The following is a 17,168-nucleotide window of genomic DNA, read 5'->3' on the forward strand; positions in this document are numbered from 1 at the left end:
CTTGTTAACAAGGGTGTGGAACAATGGGAAGTCTTATGTAGGATTCATGGAAGTATAAGGGACTTACTTTCCATATCATCTATAGAAAGATTTGAGCCAATCTTGAGATGATGCAATTCCATTCCTGGTATACATTGGGGAGAAAGGTGTGCACAGGCTCACAGCCTCAAAGTAGAAACTATTCCAATGACCATCATTAGAAAAACAGATGAAGAGACTGTCATATCTTCATACGGTGGAATTATACAGCAATGAGAATAAACAATATGCACCTACAGGTAAAATATAGACAAATTTCAAAATTGTAATGTTGAAGCCCAAAATATCAAATGCAAAAGTGCACTTACTATATACTTGCACTTATTTAAAAAGTTCAAAATAGGCAAAGGCTATCTAGAAGGACAATACAGTAGTGTTTAATTGTATCAGGTTAGTGTTTGGCCTGAGGATCTTAGAGTCTGAAAGGTGACAAAAAGAGTAAATCTGGGTGCTGATCATGTTATGTTACTCAAACTAGTGCTGGTTACACATGGGGGTTCAGTTTTTTATCAGCCTACCCAGTTGTAGTGCATTCATTTTTGTGTGTGTACATTTTTTTTTCAATGTAAAAAACAAAAATAAGAAACCTGGGCTCTGGAGGTCAATGTCCAACACTTCAAGGAAATTTTAGTCATGCTCACTGTGCCTGATTCTTCATATGGAAAATGGCTCTAAAAGAGTACTTGGTTTCAAAGTTGAGGGGATTAACTGACTTAACTACTTTTAAAACCTACAAAATACTTTTCAATAGAAAATTATTCCATTAGCGGTTATAGAAGTGTGGCTCTTAGGCCTATTAAGCTAGAACTCTGCTAAGTTTACTCGCATCAGAGGGAGCACAATTAATGATAGATTGGAGCTCTGAAAGGGAGTGTCTTGAAGGCAAAATATTTAGAAGATTTGTGAGCCAGAAACTGTTATTTTATTCCCCAGGTAAACTGATTGGCTATAGATAACAAGAAGAGAAGTATTCCCTTGGACAGACTGGAAGAGCTCCTGGGAAGAAAAGAAAGATTATGTGTGGTTTCCTCAAGGCCTCTCCATTCTCCAGTGGACAGGTGGGTGGTTCCTTCAGTGAAGAACCCCACTATGTCTGCAGCTTCTCTATCATGCCAATTCTCAAAGTCCTCCTCTGGTCAATCTCAGCTTCCAGAGGCCTCAGGCCGACCTCGAGGGCCTCCATCTCCTTTTGGATTGGTATTGTTAGCTGGATATCAGCTCAGGATAACTGGTCTGCAGTATCTGGAAGCATTTGCAAATCAAATATTGGAGAAAGGCAAGAAATGTAAAGGACATCATGGGAAATGTTTAGGACTTCCTTTGTTTCCAGCTTTCTTGTGGGCCTATGCCTAACTATGAGAATAGTCCCTAAGATTATTTTGACTGAACTTAGATACCAGGTGACCTTTCATCTTAATTGATTAATTGATTGTTTTACTTCTGGAAATGCTATCCCTAATGAAATAAGACATTTTAGTAATTGCATATCCCTCACCTTTGATGGCCAATAAATGATTGAAGGTGATTCTATTGCGTAGAACTATTTCAATTGATTAACATATGTTTGTCCATTATACCTCTAATATTTCTCTAATAGTTGTGCCGTTTTATTTGCTATGTTGGTCTTAGTCAGGGATAAATTGCAGAATACCCAACTTAATTTAACTAAGGTAGACTTTTGTACAAACCAGTGAATTCCAATATTTCTGACACCTTCTAACAAATGAACACCACTTTAACTTAATAAAATGCAAGCAGCCTCTTCCAGATTGGGGAACATATTCATGGGCCAGAAGGGTGGTTCATGCCAATTTCATGAGGAGAGAAGCTCTTGTACTCCCGTAACTTCTGGACCTAGACATATCTACGTACCTCTTCATTTGCCTGATCACGTGTGTTTTTATTTTATAATATCCTTTAAAATAAACTGGTAAGGTGCTTCCCTGAGTTGTGAGCGACATCCTGGAACATTATTGAATTTAAGGAGGAGGTTCATGGGAACTCTGATTTACAGCTGGTCAGTTGGAAGAACAATCCAGGACTTGTGACTGGCATCTGAAGTGGAGGCAGTTCTGTGGCACAGATGTAACCTGTAGAATCCCACGCTGGCTGTCTTCATGTAGAGAGTGCCAGGATTATGGAACACCTAATTGCTTGGTAGGAGAAAATACTGCATATTGTACCACAAGAGTTCTATGATGGCATGGGTCTGTGAGAGTAGAAAAAGGAGTTTGGTTTCTCCTATTTGAGATATAGCCAGAGGGAAACACACACACACACACACACACACACAAGAAAATGAGAAAACATAAGAAAGACTGTGATTATGGTTATGGATTTGGATCCAAAGGTCTTACAACTGATTTGCTCTTGACCCACAGATACTTCCGACAGATGTCATATCTCCTTCCAGTATGAAACTCTTCTGAGGCATTTTAAGGAGACTCTTGACTAGATCTCCAGTGGGAGAGGATATCGAGTAAGACGTGCAGCAATTCATATGGATCTATGGATGCTATACTCTAGACTTGAAAAACTAGTTAAAAGCAACAAAAATGTTATTGTGGGATGTGGTGTAAGGATGATTTCACTTCATTTCTTTTTCTAGATATCCAGCTTTCTGGTTTTGCATCATGTCTGCATGTGCCCAATCGCATCCCTTTGGGAAGAACAGCTTACACTTGTAGAGAATGAGGCTGAGTACTAAGGATTCATTTTTAAAAACATCTAACAAAATCAGAATAAAACAAGCGAGGTTCTGAAAAAGAGGCCGCTTCAGTTAAAAAAATAAAATTACTAAACACAGTCTTTATTTCCTATTCTTTTTATTTTCACTCAAAAGCAGGAACTCCCTTTTCCAGAGACTTGCCTTCAGTGTGATCTTCATTCCAGAGGACCAAGGAAATAATTTAAATAATAGTTTCACCACCGCATGCCATGTGCATCCTAATCCTTGAGTAACTGGAGTTTCAGGGCCTTCAGCTTTTACCAGGTGAGCAATTCCTTCCATTTCCTTGACATTCTGCTTTCTGGTTTGCTCTGCACTGCCAGTGAACCTTTTCTACCAATAAGGGTATTAGCTGCAAACAGCTAACTCTCTCCTAATCTGGAAAGGAATATATAGAAAAGATATTGGATAGTTCATACAATCAATAGAAAACCAGGGAAGCCCAGCTCTAAAACTAGGCAGAAACCAAAGGCAGTCAAAAATGCTGACAAGACCCTATAACCATTAGCCTAATTAAAAACATCCTGGCCAGTGCCCAAGAATGAGACTCACACTGTGACTACCACTGCTCCACCATCACTAGATACTGGACCACTGATTGTATCACTCACAAAACCACTGGATGAGTGGTTTTCTGTCCCTGCATTTGTATATCCCTCAATTTAAAGTTCAAGATGGGATCCCTGAAGGGGCTGGGCTTAGATTTTTGTGTTCGTATTCCATATGCCAGAGATATGGGATCACTGGAGGCACCAGGAAAAATTCCAAATATTAGAGGAACATTCATATCCTAGAAGGATAAAACATGACAAGTTCCCACTACATAACCCATAGCAAGCACAAAATCTTGTGTTGCACAAATTAAGACATACATAGAGGTTAATAAAATTATGTATGAATATATACATATACACAAAGAAGAAAGATCTTTCAGACTTTTGGAGAGGAAACCTAGAAAGGTTATATTCTTCTTTTATTTAGCTGGCTTCAATTCTTTTACGTTTCCTGTCTTTTTTTATATGTTTTCTGCAACAAATAGTCCTAACCACACTGTAAGCTCCATAAGGGAAGAGTATGTACCTTATAAATCTAGCATCCTTTACTACTCCAAACAGGATGTTGTACAGAATATGCCCCTGATAAGTTACTATTGATTTATTGACCTTTTCTGTCAATATTTTCTTGAGTACCAATTGATTCATGAACAAAAGAAAGGCTGAAATGTCAAAATTAACAAACAGCTGTGAAGAAAACTATGAATATTGGGTTGTGGGCAAGTTCAGAGAGTGTGCCATTGAATCCAGGAGGTATGAAAAAGACTCATAGATGTAGTTTTTTGAAGTCCAAAGAAAAAACAAACAGAAATCACCTTGAAAGACTGAGCTTTGAAACTAAATTTTTAATTACCTTAAATGCACACTCAATATAACTATATTCTCTAGTCATAATATGGCCATATTTGACTATTTTAACAGGTACTAGCCTCCTCATCCCATTTAACTTGTAAATCCAGGCATCTAAAATAGTCTTATAAAGTGCCTGTATTACCTTCCTTCATGACCTCCATTTTTGTGCTTGCAATTTCGTGCTAATTAGTATTGGCCAAAAAAAAAAAAAAAAAAAAAAAAAGGTACATATTCCACGGGCCCCAAATGATACGTTTTACTGACACAACTAGGGCACAACAATGGAAAGTTATTTCAGTAGCAGGTCCGGTTGTATTTTTCCAGCAAATTTTGAGTTGAGGAAACCCCTACAAAGACATATATTGAATTCTTAAGAGCCCAAGAACATTTCTTAATTAAAATGTCATTGCTGAAAAATTCAATTATGCTTTAATGTTTACTCAGCTGGCTATATTGACATATAGAGACGTATTTCAAAATGATGGCAGTGTCGAATGGTCTAGAATTTTAATATGCAGAACTTATTAGTGATTATGGAAAATGACCAAGAGGTAGATCATTCAAGATCTCAGTAACCTAGGTCACGAGTAAAAATTTTAAGTGTGAAATTGAAAAGACAAAATAATCTGGGGTCCTTATGGTACTTCATATCGAGAGGAAAAACATTGACTAGATGGTACTGAAGTAAGTATTATTCCAATAATTGCATCAATATCAGTGTGTACATGTATTCAGAATTACTCAGAAGTTGAACTGGTGTGTAGAGATGAGGTGTGCATCGCCAGTAAGAAGGGAGACTTGGTGTCCTCAGGATTACCCATAAGGCCTAGATGCTAGATTACCCATAAGGCCTCAGGAAGAGTGTGGCTGTTTTACCCCCAAAAACTCAGGTAGATCATGGCAGAACATTCCTGAGGGAAGCAAGCATGTTCCTCAAAATGGATTTAGGGATGGTGCATGGTCAGTTGTGACAACGATGGTCCGAACCAGATGTCCAGATGTGCTATTCCTGATCCCCCTTCTAGATCCTGGGAGGGTAGATACACACAAATGTCACCAAGGAAGTAGAACATTATCTATTACTAGGTAACATTTTGTATTCAGATCATTCTTGGAGCTCTGATGCTTGGAAATGGGGAACATATCCGCTCATCTCCAAGGCTCCCCTTGCCTTTTCTACATGGTTTTTGTCCAGAAACAGAATTAAGCCACTTGTGTTGATTCCTTCTATCTACACAGCACCTGAAGTCATCTTCTCCCATGGACGTTTCCATATTTCCCACTTGAACTTTGGAAGGTTAGAGATGTTGGATGATGTACCATGATTGTTTCTCAAACTTGGCGGGACCGTGCAACCACCAGGGAAGAATTTAAAAAATGTTGATGCCTGGATCACCTTTCCAGAGATTCTAATTTAACTGGTCTTCATTAGGACCTGAGCATCAGTTAAAAGATAGCGAGGTTGGGCTGGGGATGTGGCTCAAGTGGTAGCACGCTCACCTGGCATGCGTGCGGCCCGGGTTCGATCCTTAGCACCACATACAAAGAAAGATGTTGTATCCGCTGAAAACTAAAAAATAAATATTAAAAAAAATTCTCTCTCTCTCTCTCTCTCTCTCTCTCTCTCTCTCTTAAAAAAAAAAAAAAAAGATAACGAGGTGATGCTAATAGACCACTAGGGTGAGGATAACTGATCTAGGCCAGGGATGAAACATTTTCTATAAACAATGGAGTGAGGAGAAAGGATACCTGCAACCAGATAGTCAAGAGCAAGATGAGAATGAGGACGTAGTCAATGGCAGCAAATCGTGTGAAGAGCTTTTATTTCTTCTGTGCCATGGAGGTCACTCCTAACTAATTCTGCTAGTATATTCTTGAATCTGAACTTGAAGTGGTGAATCGAACATTTCAACACAATCAGATTTCTTAAATGTATGAGCATTTAGTTGGCCCTTTTGCTTTTATTAAAATTTTTAAAAACATAGACTTTTAAATTTATTTACTATTATCATTCTCTATAAAAATGAGGCCTGGTAATATAAATGAAAAGAGAAAAACATATCTTTTGAAAAAAAAAATTTAGTAAATACTGTAGGCAGTCAGAATTTATATTGAACAAAAATTTTTATAAACTCTTTTTCAAGTGTATCAAATAGAAGGCTGATCTTTATGATCCAGATATAGCTGTGCCAAGGCTGGAGATGTAGCTCAGTGGTAGAGCACTTGCCTAGAATGCATGAAGCCTTAGGTTTAATCCACAGTGTTGCAAAAGGTAAAAAGAAATGGCTCTACATTCAGTAAGTACAATGAGAGGTAGCAAAGAAGACTTAAAGAGGTCTAAGCAATAAAAGGGGATATGTATTGGCTTCTAGGTAATGGGAACCCATAGGAAAGGGGGACTAACTTGAGCTGGTCAGGAGGCCAACTCAATTTCCTTGTGTTCTCTCCGTTCTGTCTTCTTTTTGTATCGACCTTATCCTCAGGCTAGCTTCCCTTTTGAAGGCAAAGTGGCAGCCAGCAGCCCAGGGATCTCTGTGGTTGATGTTTTCCATTTGCAAAAAATCTTACCTTCTGCCTGTGGTCTTGCAGGGAGGTCACAGCTCTTAAAATATAAGTGTCCCAAACTAATCACATGGATAACCAACATGATGGCTGGTGGAACTGAATGGTTGGGGTGGTTTAAGGCAGCACCCGGTCCTGAATCTGGGGATGGGGCAAGACTTCACAGACTCATAAGAGACCCCAGATGCAAGCAAAACTTGAGAGAGAGAGAGAGAGAGAGAGAGAGAGAGAGAGAGAGAGAGAAGAAGAAGAAGAAGAAGAAGAAGAAGAAGAAGAAGAAGGAAAGAAGAAAAGGAAGGAAGGAAGGAAGGAAGGAAGGAAGGAAGGAAGGAAGGAAGGAAGGAAGGAAGGAAGGAAGGAAGGAAGGAAGGAAGGAAGGAAAAAGGTAAAGGAAAGAGACATAAGATGAGATGAAGAGTTAAGAATGGATGGATGGAAGGATGGGAGGGAGGGAAGGAAGGACGAAAAAAGAGAGCAAGAATGGACGGGCTGGGTAGCAGAGGTATACATAATAGAAACTGCTAAGAGGGAACCTATGTATTTGAGCTCCAATTTAAATTCTTAACAACCAGTTTGTGTCCTTAGTTGAACAAGCCACTTTCTTTGTTAAAATGAGTGTTTGAGATGGTGCTCTGATTTCTAAGATCCTATTCAAAACTAGAATTCTGAACTTTATATCTCTACGAAATCTTGTGTTTGAATTATTGGTTTCCAGTCTTATTTTTTGAGAAGCATTTAAAGGAATAGACCTGATTTATTGTTATGGGGAAAGTTGCCAAAGGAGATTAGGAAACTGTTTCCACTTTCCTTTGGTGATATAGGAACTTCTGGTCCTTAAAGCACCTAGTGATGGACTCAACTCCTGTTTTTCTTTTCCCCTTCCCTGTATGACTGATAACTCAGAGCACTTCCTTTAACTTGTATTAGAATGGATTTCCTTATATTTGCTTTAAGACTTCCTAGAGTGATTCACTTTGCTACCAACATTCTGTACTTGCAAAATGTTATGTGACACTGGTAAGGTAAATTTATTGAGGCTTTCAATTTTAATTAGTTTTTTCCTCATATTTTCTCTGAAAAGTTAATCCTCTTTTAATGAAATTGTAAAATATAAGCAAATCTTACATGACACTTTTATCACCTGCTCATTTGAGATCAGAAGTCTAACTGTACTGTCTTCTAAAGTTAAACCCAATTTTAAGTGCATATTAAAATGGTAATTTTTATCTCAGATCAATGGCTGAGCTTTAATTTATTTGAACAAAATAAAACAATGCAGCTAATTGCTATATTTCAACATGTTTTATAGCACTAAGATATTATTATGGTGATTTTTATCATGGTTTGAAGTATGGTAGGAAACAGACTCTTAACTTGAAAACTTAATAGGTTTAAACTTTCCATCAGAAAATAATCTACCAAATAACTTCTCCATAAAGAAAAAAGGATTTGCTTTCATATCTTTCGCCAAGTTTTATGATGTAAAGTAGTACCCACTGTTACATTTAGGCGATTGTAAAATCTAGCTCCTGTGTGAGTTTTCCAGGCTAACACTAGTCTCTCTTTAGCTTGGTGATAAGGAAAATATTTGTACTCTAATCTTTCTTCTGAATTTTCTAACCATCTTTCTTTCGCTTAAGACCTGAAATGCCATTTCTGGCTCTAAGAATAGTGCATTTGTACCCTCCATTTCATTTGGGCACCTTGGTTAATATTGTTTTAGCTTTCTTCTTTATTTATGATCAAAGTATAGGCTCACTTTGTAGCCTTGTGCTGACCATTTACAACCAGCTCATAAATGCCCATGTCCTGTGATTTATGATGGCCTCCTTCTTGCTGTCCATGACCTCTTTCTCCAAGGTCCCCACTCATTGCTCATCTCAGGCAACCAGTTGAAATTCATTAGCTTAGGTACCTGTTGAAAAAGGAAAGCCAGCACTGAAACAATGTCTACATTATCTGCAGGTCTGCAGAGTCTCCATTCCAGTATGTCAAGGTGGTGGAAGGGAACAATTTGCAATGCTTCAGTCTGAGAATTGCTTGGGATATAACTCAACTTTGTTGATAAGTCTAGGGAGCACTCATCAGAGGAAAAATAAAAGGCGAAACTAGTTTTGGTAATGAAATTAATTGAGAAAAAGCCAGTGTAACTGTCAAAAGAGAAGAACCTTGGGAAGGAAAGCAGTTTCTAAAGGTCAATACTCAGTGTGCTGTAATCTTTACCATCTGTGTTCAGGCTGGTAGGATTCTGAGACTGTCATATGCAGCCTTTTTTTTTTTTTCTGAAAATAACAGACAAGGAAAAAAGAAGGTTTTCTCAACAGGGAGCCTGGATGTACTTAGCTCGATGGAAAATGAAAACACTATATGGTATAAACTTAGGATGACCCTTAATTATCCTCCCCCTTGACCTACACAGAGCCACAGATAGTTTCAGAAAAGTCGTGCCGTGGCGAATTGAAATAATTCGGTCACCAGTGAAATGTAATGTTATATTCACAAGGGGGGACACTAGGTAGCAGGATTCAAGGCAAACACTCTCCATATTCCAATTCTGCACTGGTGAAGGCTAACAAGGCCTTCTCCATTTTTTCCAATAGATTTTTTTTTTTTTAAATGAGTGGAAAAAAGAGAATCTGTCTATCTTTACCTGAAAGCTTAACAGGTGTGTTAGAATCTAGAATACCGTGATTCTGTTCTATCTTATTCCACTCTAGTTGTGACACAGGTTTCTTCTATAAAAACATTTGAAGGTTTGATCTATATACATAATCTGTAGATTTATACCAAGTATATTCCTAGTTATTATTATTAAAAATGGTAATCCCCAACAGTCTTAATTCTTGAATCTGTAGCATTTCTTCTAAAAAAAATGGAAAATGATTAAAAAAGAAACAAGTTAAATATAAAATTTATATATATGCATATATATAGTATAACATTGTATATTATTGCTTATTCAATAAAATGTCATGTATAAGTTTTAAATTTTGTGTAATCTGATCAAAGGGTAGAATATTTCATTTTTTCTCTATACAGACACATGTTTTCAATATTGTTCTTCAAATATCAGATTTTTAATTATTTTTTCAAAAAATGCAATCCTTTGGAGATTTTCAGCTCTAATTCTAACCGTTTCTGTAGTACTACCTCCTACCTCCTCCATCTGTGAAGTATCTCATCTGAAAATTTCTTTTTCTTCTTCTTCTCCTCCTCCTCCTCCTTTTTCTTCTTCTTCTTTTCCCCCTTAACTTCATTTATTTCCCCAACATCCAGGAGATTTATAAATAGGCATAAGATTCCCAAGACTCACACTGCTTTTGTACTGTCGTAGAATCAAACATCTTGGTGGCGAACTCTGGTGCTATTTTAACTACAATAGGGTAGCAGACTTTTTATGAAGCACACTAACCTCTAAACTTCATAGATGCAGGCAAAAGCTCACTGACTTGTTTTGTTTTTCTCTTCTGTGATTTCCTTGCTTTGTTTTAGAAAAACAAAACATAAGAGTTGCTAGTTTCTGCAACATTGGTCACTGCTTCCATAGCCTCCCAGGAAAATAAGATTCATAAAATCTTAAGACATAAAAAATAATAACACTCTCCAAATGCTAGTTAATAAAATGCTCCACCTCTTTAGGAGAAAGAGATATTTTATTTGTATTCATTAGGGTGACCTAACCACTTGCTAGTATCCTTTATTATACCTCTCCTGTGTGATGTAATGGCTTGAACACATGAAGGAAAGCATGCAGAGAATATAGTTTACTTTCTCCACATATTTAAAGCACAGGTAAATTGTTTCTCCCTTTCCCTAAGCTCCCTTTTAGTTTCCTCCTCTTTCTTTTCCTCTTCTGTTTTTTCCCCTTCCTCCTCCTTTCTCTGCCCACCAAGTCCTCCCCTAATGAGCTATTCACTTTTACAATCTGAAGGCAATCTTGTTGGGAAAGGCCCCTGTGAGCTTCTTGGGTGAGGTTTATATTCTTGTTGTTTTGACATTGTGAGTTAGGTGTTACTCACCTTAACTGGTTTATGTTGATCTAAACACATTTTCTTTTTTGAAGAATGGGTTGTTTTACATGCAAGGAAAAAAAAAAGGACTAATCTTAATTAATGAAAATAGAACCAAAGAATGAAAACTGATTTTAGGAAACTAGAAATAGAGAAAGAAAGAACTGTGTAGACATAAACAAATAAATGGTAAACAAATGTCTCTTTCCTTTAGTTTTGTGGAAATGAATGTGGCCATTACCAAATCATATTGCCCTGAGCCTATCATATTAAATATTATATGTCACTATCAATAACTTTTCAACCCACAGGGTAATAATTCTCCAAATAACTGCCAATTCAAGTCAGTATATTTGCATCATTTTACTTTGGAGGCTTATGAAATGCAAATGAAAATTCTGCTAATAATGCTTCTTATTTAATTAGTTTTGCCTGGTGAATATTCTCTTTCTTCAGCAAAACCTTAAAAGCAATAATTCCAGTTCCAAAGCTAATGTGACCACTCACTTATTTGTATTGATGGCTCATTGCTTCAAAGGTGCTGACCAGGAAGACAGTAGTTATGACATAAGAAACAAGAACTTTTCGTGAAAGAAGGTGCTCTGTGCAGACATTTGTCATTCAGCATATTATTTTCAAACCCAGAATAAAGCATACCTATCTCATATTTTTTAGAACTAATTGTAAATGGCATTTTGGGGAAATGGATAATGTGTTTCTCTCAGAAGTTAAAGCCATCCAAAGCTCTGTGACTCTGCTGAAGGTATGTGCATGTTTGCCCAGAAGCCCTCATTTAGGGAGAACACTGTTCTCTCTCACTCCCTGGTGATTCTGCTTATGCACATGGTGGATAAGTGACTTGGGCTAGGTTTATCAGAATGTCTCAATGCCTTGGGTATAATTAGAAATTGAAGCTGCCCAGCTGGTTGCTTGTGAAGCCTAAGATCATTATCCAGGATCTGTTCTTCCTCCTGGAAGGGACCCTTGCTTACCAGCTTTCCATTCTCTTTCTGCCATTTTTGACTCTATGGAGCATGACTTCAGATTAGTAGCACCAAGCACTCAGGGCAGCTGGGTTGCCTTTTGGGAGCTTAGGTTTAAATCATGAGGATGATGTGTTCATAGATGATTGGGAGCAATATGCATCACACATCTGTGATAATAAGAGCCTTTTAGAAGATGCTCCAACCTGTCTGTACCCCCGATGTGCCATAGTCTTAAACTGATTTATTTCTTTGGGTTAAGGTAGTAACATTCTTTCTTTTTTCCTTTTTCTTTTATAACCCTTTTATAGCTTAAAACCTCACATGAATCCAAGAATATATATATTTTAAGAAACTAAACTGCTTTTGTAGAGAAAATCAGACCCATTTATTTATTTATTTTTTTGCTAGATTTTCTTGTCCCTCAACTTCTTGCACTCAACATGGGTCTCAAGATTATCTGACAGGAAGATAATTATCTGCAGAGAAAAAAAATAGAGGTTTGAAAAATAAAAACAAAATTATTAAATGTAGAATATTCACCTCTTCAGGTCAAATTATCTCGTGCAATATATTTCTATGTCACCAACACTGCACAGGTTATTCATTTCAATTAATGTGAATGTTTAGGCACGAGTGGGTGGGAGATGGATGGCTGACAGAGGTATGTGTTGAGGAAAGAGGCTTTGGGAGAGAGTAGTCATGGCACTGTTGAAGGGAGCACTGGCATGGTAACAGCATTACCGTAAGTCCCTAATGAGAAGAGACTGGCTGAAGAGAAAAACAAGAATGCCAGTCACGGCATCAGAAATACATTTCATCTACTTCCCAACTTTGCAGAGGGCAGGGTCTGCCTCAACCAATTTCCTCCTTAAGTTAGTATTATATAGATATTGCCACTGCTGAAAATAAGGGTGGCCCCATTTGGGGCATTAAGACACTGCCACCTACACCCGTATGTGCTAATTTGTTTCCTGCCAGAACATGTCTTTGAATCATGTAGGCTTGTGCTAAGGGGAAAATCAGACTTCGTGTTCAATGGAATGTAGAAAAATATTCATGAACTCATGGTTCTACGACTTCCCGCAGGAAGTTTTGGGTTTTCGCTTTCAAATTAATCCGTCCAGGTGCTGCTCAAAGGCTTGTAGATTATGGAGATCAATTCAAAATACCCTCAGTAATTGCTTTTGTAGTTAAGATTATGAGTTTCTATTAGAATATTCCTAAATCATTAGCAGAACAATAGACAGAAAATACATACCTCAGTGATCAAGTCATTTATAGGACACAGGAGTCTAGATGGATTGCTCCAGTGTAGAGGGACAAACAAACAAACAAAAAGAAACCTGTAGATCACACCTGAACCCTCAGGGTAAATATGAACAAAAGATAGACTACATTTTTCTAAGGCATCTGGGTGTAAATCTCTCTCCCTCCTTTGCCAGAAACCGTAGTGTTTATAGGCATGTTTTACTAGAAATCTGCTGCTTCTCACAATGTTTCCTGCACAACTGTCTTAGTAAAACTACATCTGGAAATGACAAGCACACAGTTGTAAATCTGGAAGTCAGTGTGTTGTTGTAATAGCTTGCAGCTACAATATGGCCGTCTTGCAGAATGCCAGAGAGAGTTACAGAGACAGACCAGCTGCAGCTACTGAAATGAACGCTATTGTTTGGAGGCATAAGATGGGGTTTCAGAGGGTTACTCTGTCTTGTGTCAAACTACCAAAAGGACTGGGGTGGCATCGACCTGATGGACCTCTTAAACAAGTGGACAATGTAGAAACTCTACCAACCAGCTTGCATTGACAAGTTGTGATTTATTGGGTAATCAAAAAACAGGTAGAGATCCATTGAATTGTTGCCTTCTAGAGTAAGGCTGGGTCTTTGGGTTCATTTAAGTCGATTGTCTCCCTGGGTTAGGGACTATCTTTTCCAAGAGCCACAAAATGCCATCTTCAAGTATTAGTTTAAGCATCCAACACTCATCAGTCCTGATGTGGTCCATATAAAGGTTCCAAACATGGCAGCCCAGTTCTAAGCATGAAGTTTTCCCATGTTGTGGTGTAAACCTGCCTTCTCCATTCAGGAATGCCTCTAAGGCTGTGTTTATCAACAGGTTAATATTTGAAATTAACAATTAATATTGTTCCTCTTCTTTACCTCGTCTGTTTTTGGCATGTTCCTTCTTCCTACTTTTCTGTCTCAAAGAAAGAGCAGATTATCTGTGGTGTACAGCCCAAGTACCTTTTCCTAATCCTTCTATTCAATCTCACTACTAAGAGGCCTCTGTCTTCCATTATTTATTTTTTTCTCTTTTAAATCTTCAATATTTGAATTTCTTTTCTAAGTGGCTTCTTCTTCTTTCAATCATCCACAAACCTCTCCTACATAAAAAAAAATAAAATGAATTATACCCTCTATCAGAATTGAGAAACAAGAAATTGTTAAACTGATGGTTTTGTAAGAGGCAGATGGTTGGGTGATGTCTGTAGTCCAGTGGTATTCCAAATTTCTAATAAATGTCCAGGCAATTTGGGTGTTTAATAAGTATTTGTCCAATAATTAAATGAAAACAATAAGTGAGTGAATAGATGTATATACACTAGTTGCCTCAACTTCCTCACCATTTTACTGGTTCTTTTCTTTCTTTCACACCATATTCCACAAAAAAAAATCACCCTGATCTGCTAGAGGCCACATCGTCATTCTAATAGAGCCCATTTTTATTATTATAAATTTAAAACTGTGGACTTCCTCAGCACCATTGTGAGGAAGTGTGCCTATACACACACACACACACACATGAGTATGACATACACACACACACACACACACACACACACACACACACACACACGCACTGAGTGTTGTAGCTTCCATGATGGGACACCAGTATAGATTTATCCCATTGTGGCATTGTGTCTTGGTCTCTTTCACTGTGTCTGACATTTCCAAGAGACATTTTCCTATGGTTCTCGTTCTTCCAGACTTGTCTTATCTTACATTTTGTTGATCTAAGAGCTTCTCCTTCCTGAGAGAGCCAAAAAGTGGGAAGACAGGGGAAAGAATGGAAAGATTTAAGTAAGAGCTAATAGTTGGAGATTGCTGGTGTCAGTGAATACCGTACACCCTTCTCCCCACCACCTCCATCTGTTTCTCAAGTTGTAGCCTCAGTAAAACCTGTGTCAGAAGTGGTTTATTTACAAAGCGTAAACATATAATAATGCCACTGGTGTATATTCACCCATAAAAAAATGTGACATTTCTATATAACTACAGGTGTAGAGTGGAAAGAGAAAGACATATTGATTAACAGCCAATGCTGTGCTTGTTAGTATTTGTTTCATTGATACACACATTAATTTTATTCTGTGACATACCAGAGGAATACAAGGTTTATATACCATTTGGTTTCATTCCCGCCCTGATTCGGGTCAGCTTCCTCCGCAGTATTCGGTAGTGACAGTTCCCTCTGGAGCCATTCAGTGGTACATGCCAGTCCCCTGTGCCTGAGGAGAGGAAAAGCTGCCACCAAAGGTGAGCAAAGAGACTCTTGCCTTCAACACAGCTTCTTGGGCAGGACCCTACCACTCTCTCACCAGGCCCTTAAATTGGAAGGGAGAACCCTCAAATTTTTACAAATAATAGCCATGCCCACTAGCTCTTGATACTTTTATTTATTCAATTTGCTTTTAGTGTTTTCTGTTTTTTTTTTTTTCTTCTAAGCTTTTGTTCTTTGAGAGCCGGATCCTATTAAGTAGCATGAGACATCAGAAAACAAACATTACACAAAAATCCAGTGGCTGACGATGCTTTAGTCATTTGTGGACCAGCCTTGACTTCATAGGAGCTGTTCACTCTCTGTTAATCTCTGGAATTTGGGAGTCATTACCTACCCAGGTGCAATGGGGCCTGCCTCTTCCTGCTTGGGCCAAGCTGTGTCCTTGGTTGCCAACTTTTGTCTTTATCTTCTTTTACTCATTTGCTGCCATTGCTGTTCCCAATTATAATATTTGGAAAATATAGACCATTCTACTGAAAAGAACCTGTCATAACATTAAAACCTTTATCGTGTCATTGCCCAGAGGTGGCCAGTATACCCAGAGAGGGCACTTTCTCTCAGCCTTTTCTTTTTTGCCCTTTTCTTAGTGGTGACATCATGCTGTGTATTTTTAAACGGTTCTTTGTCTTTCTCAGTGATTCATTGTGAGATACTCTACTAAGTGACAATCCCATAATTTCTTTGAAAACTTTTCTCTTGGGGACACTGAGGCTGTTTCTGGTGGTTGGTATGAACAGCCTCGGTTTGAGAGACAGACGTGAAGAAACACACTTGTGCATACATTGGTAGCTGGTTTGTTTTCTCAGGGCAGAATTGCTGATGTAGACTCCATGAATCAGTGTTTTTTGTGGCTTTTGATATACACGTGACTCCTGCCCATTTCCAAGCCCGGTGGTATGTTTTACCTGGCTCCAGATGGCTGTGGCTACATGCAGTCAATATTTATTTATGAGAATTGTTAACTAAAGGTAATGAAAGTAATTGAAGGGAGATTTAAAAGGAGAGGTCATTTTCTCGAAGCTTCTATTTGGAGGACTTATTTTATCCTTGATTAAATTATACATAAATTTAAATTTGTCTTTTCTGACTGTAGAGAACATTCCAGCTCTTTCAGCTTTGCCTTAGAAAGGAAGCAGTAGTCCTCCTTACTTATTTCTGTTCCATTTAAGTGAATTCTGACTCCTCTTCCATTGTTCGGATGCAAATATGCAGGAGTTCTGGACAAAGGAGACCCATTCTTATTTTTTTCTTTCCCCACTATTTGGCTTCCTTTCATCTACAACACAAAACAAGTTATTCTTCTGTTTTCTCAACAGTTTTGTGCTCTCAGATGTGTTCTGTCCTTCAGGTTCTTTCGTTAGCTGCCTACATTCTCCCTGCTCTTCACTCACATACTTCTTGTTTCAGGGTCAGAATCTCAGCCAAACTGTGGCCTGAGAATAATATATTCAGAGAGGTTTCCAATGCCACTGTCCCGCAGTCTCCCCGTGAAATCCCTTTCCACCACGTTCAAGTGTTGTGGGCCTTGTTCCTCACCTGAGTCCCTGGGCTGTCTGTTAAGCAGATCCTCCCTTCCAGAGGCAGAGCCACAGGACCTAAGGATGGCGCAAACATCGGACTTTGACTTCTCCTAAGAGATGGCATTCCAGACAGAAAACAGGGAGACCGTGGCCAGAGCTACCCTGTGATTTGGGGTTTTGTGAGTCTGTTTATGAGTGGCAGAGGGCAGTGAGATGGGCAGGGGTATAAAAAATAAAATAAAACTTTCATGTTCAAGATGAGAAAAAAAATATCCTTTTGCTAAGGCAACTGTGCAGGGAACAATGCTTCTTAGGTAAGTCAGGAATTCGCTGAGGGGCGCCACCGCTGTTCT

Source organism: Ictidomys tridecemlineatus, chromosome 7 (genome assembly GCF_052094955.1).
Source record: "Ictidomys tridecemlineatus isolate mIctTri1 chromosome 7, mIctTri1.hap1, whole genome shotgun sequence".
NCBI lineage: Eukaryota > Metazoa > Chordata > Mammalia > Rodentia > Sciuridae > Ictidomys > Ictidomys tridecemlineatus.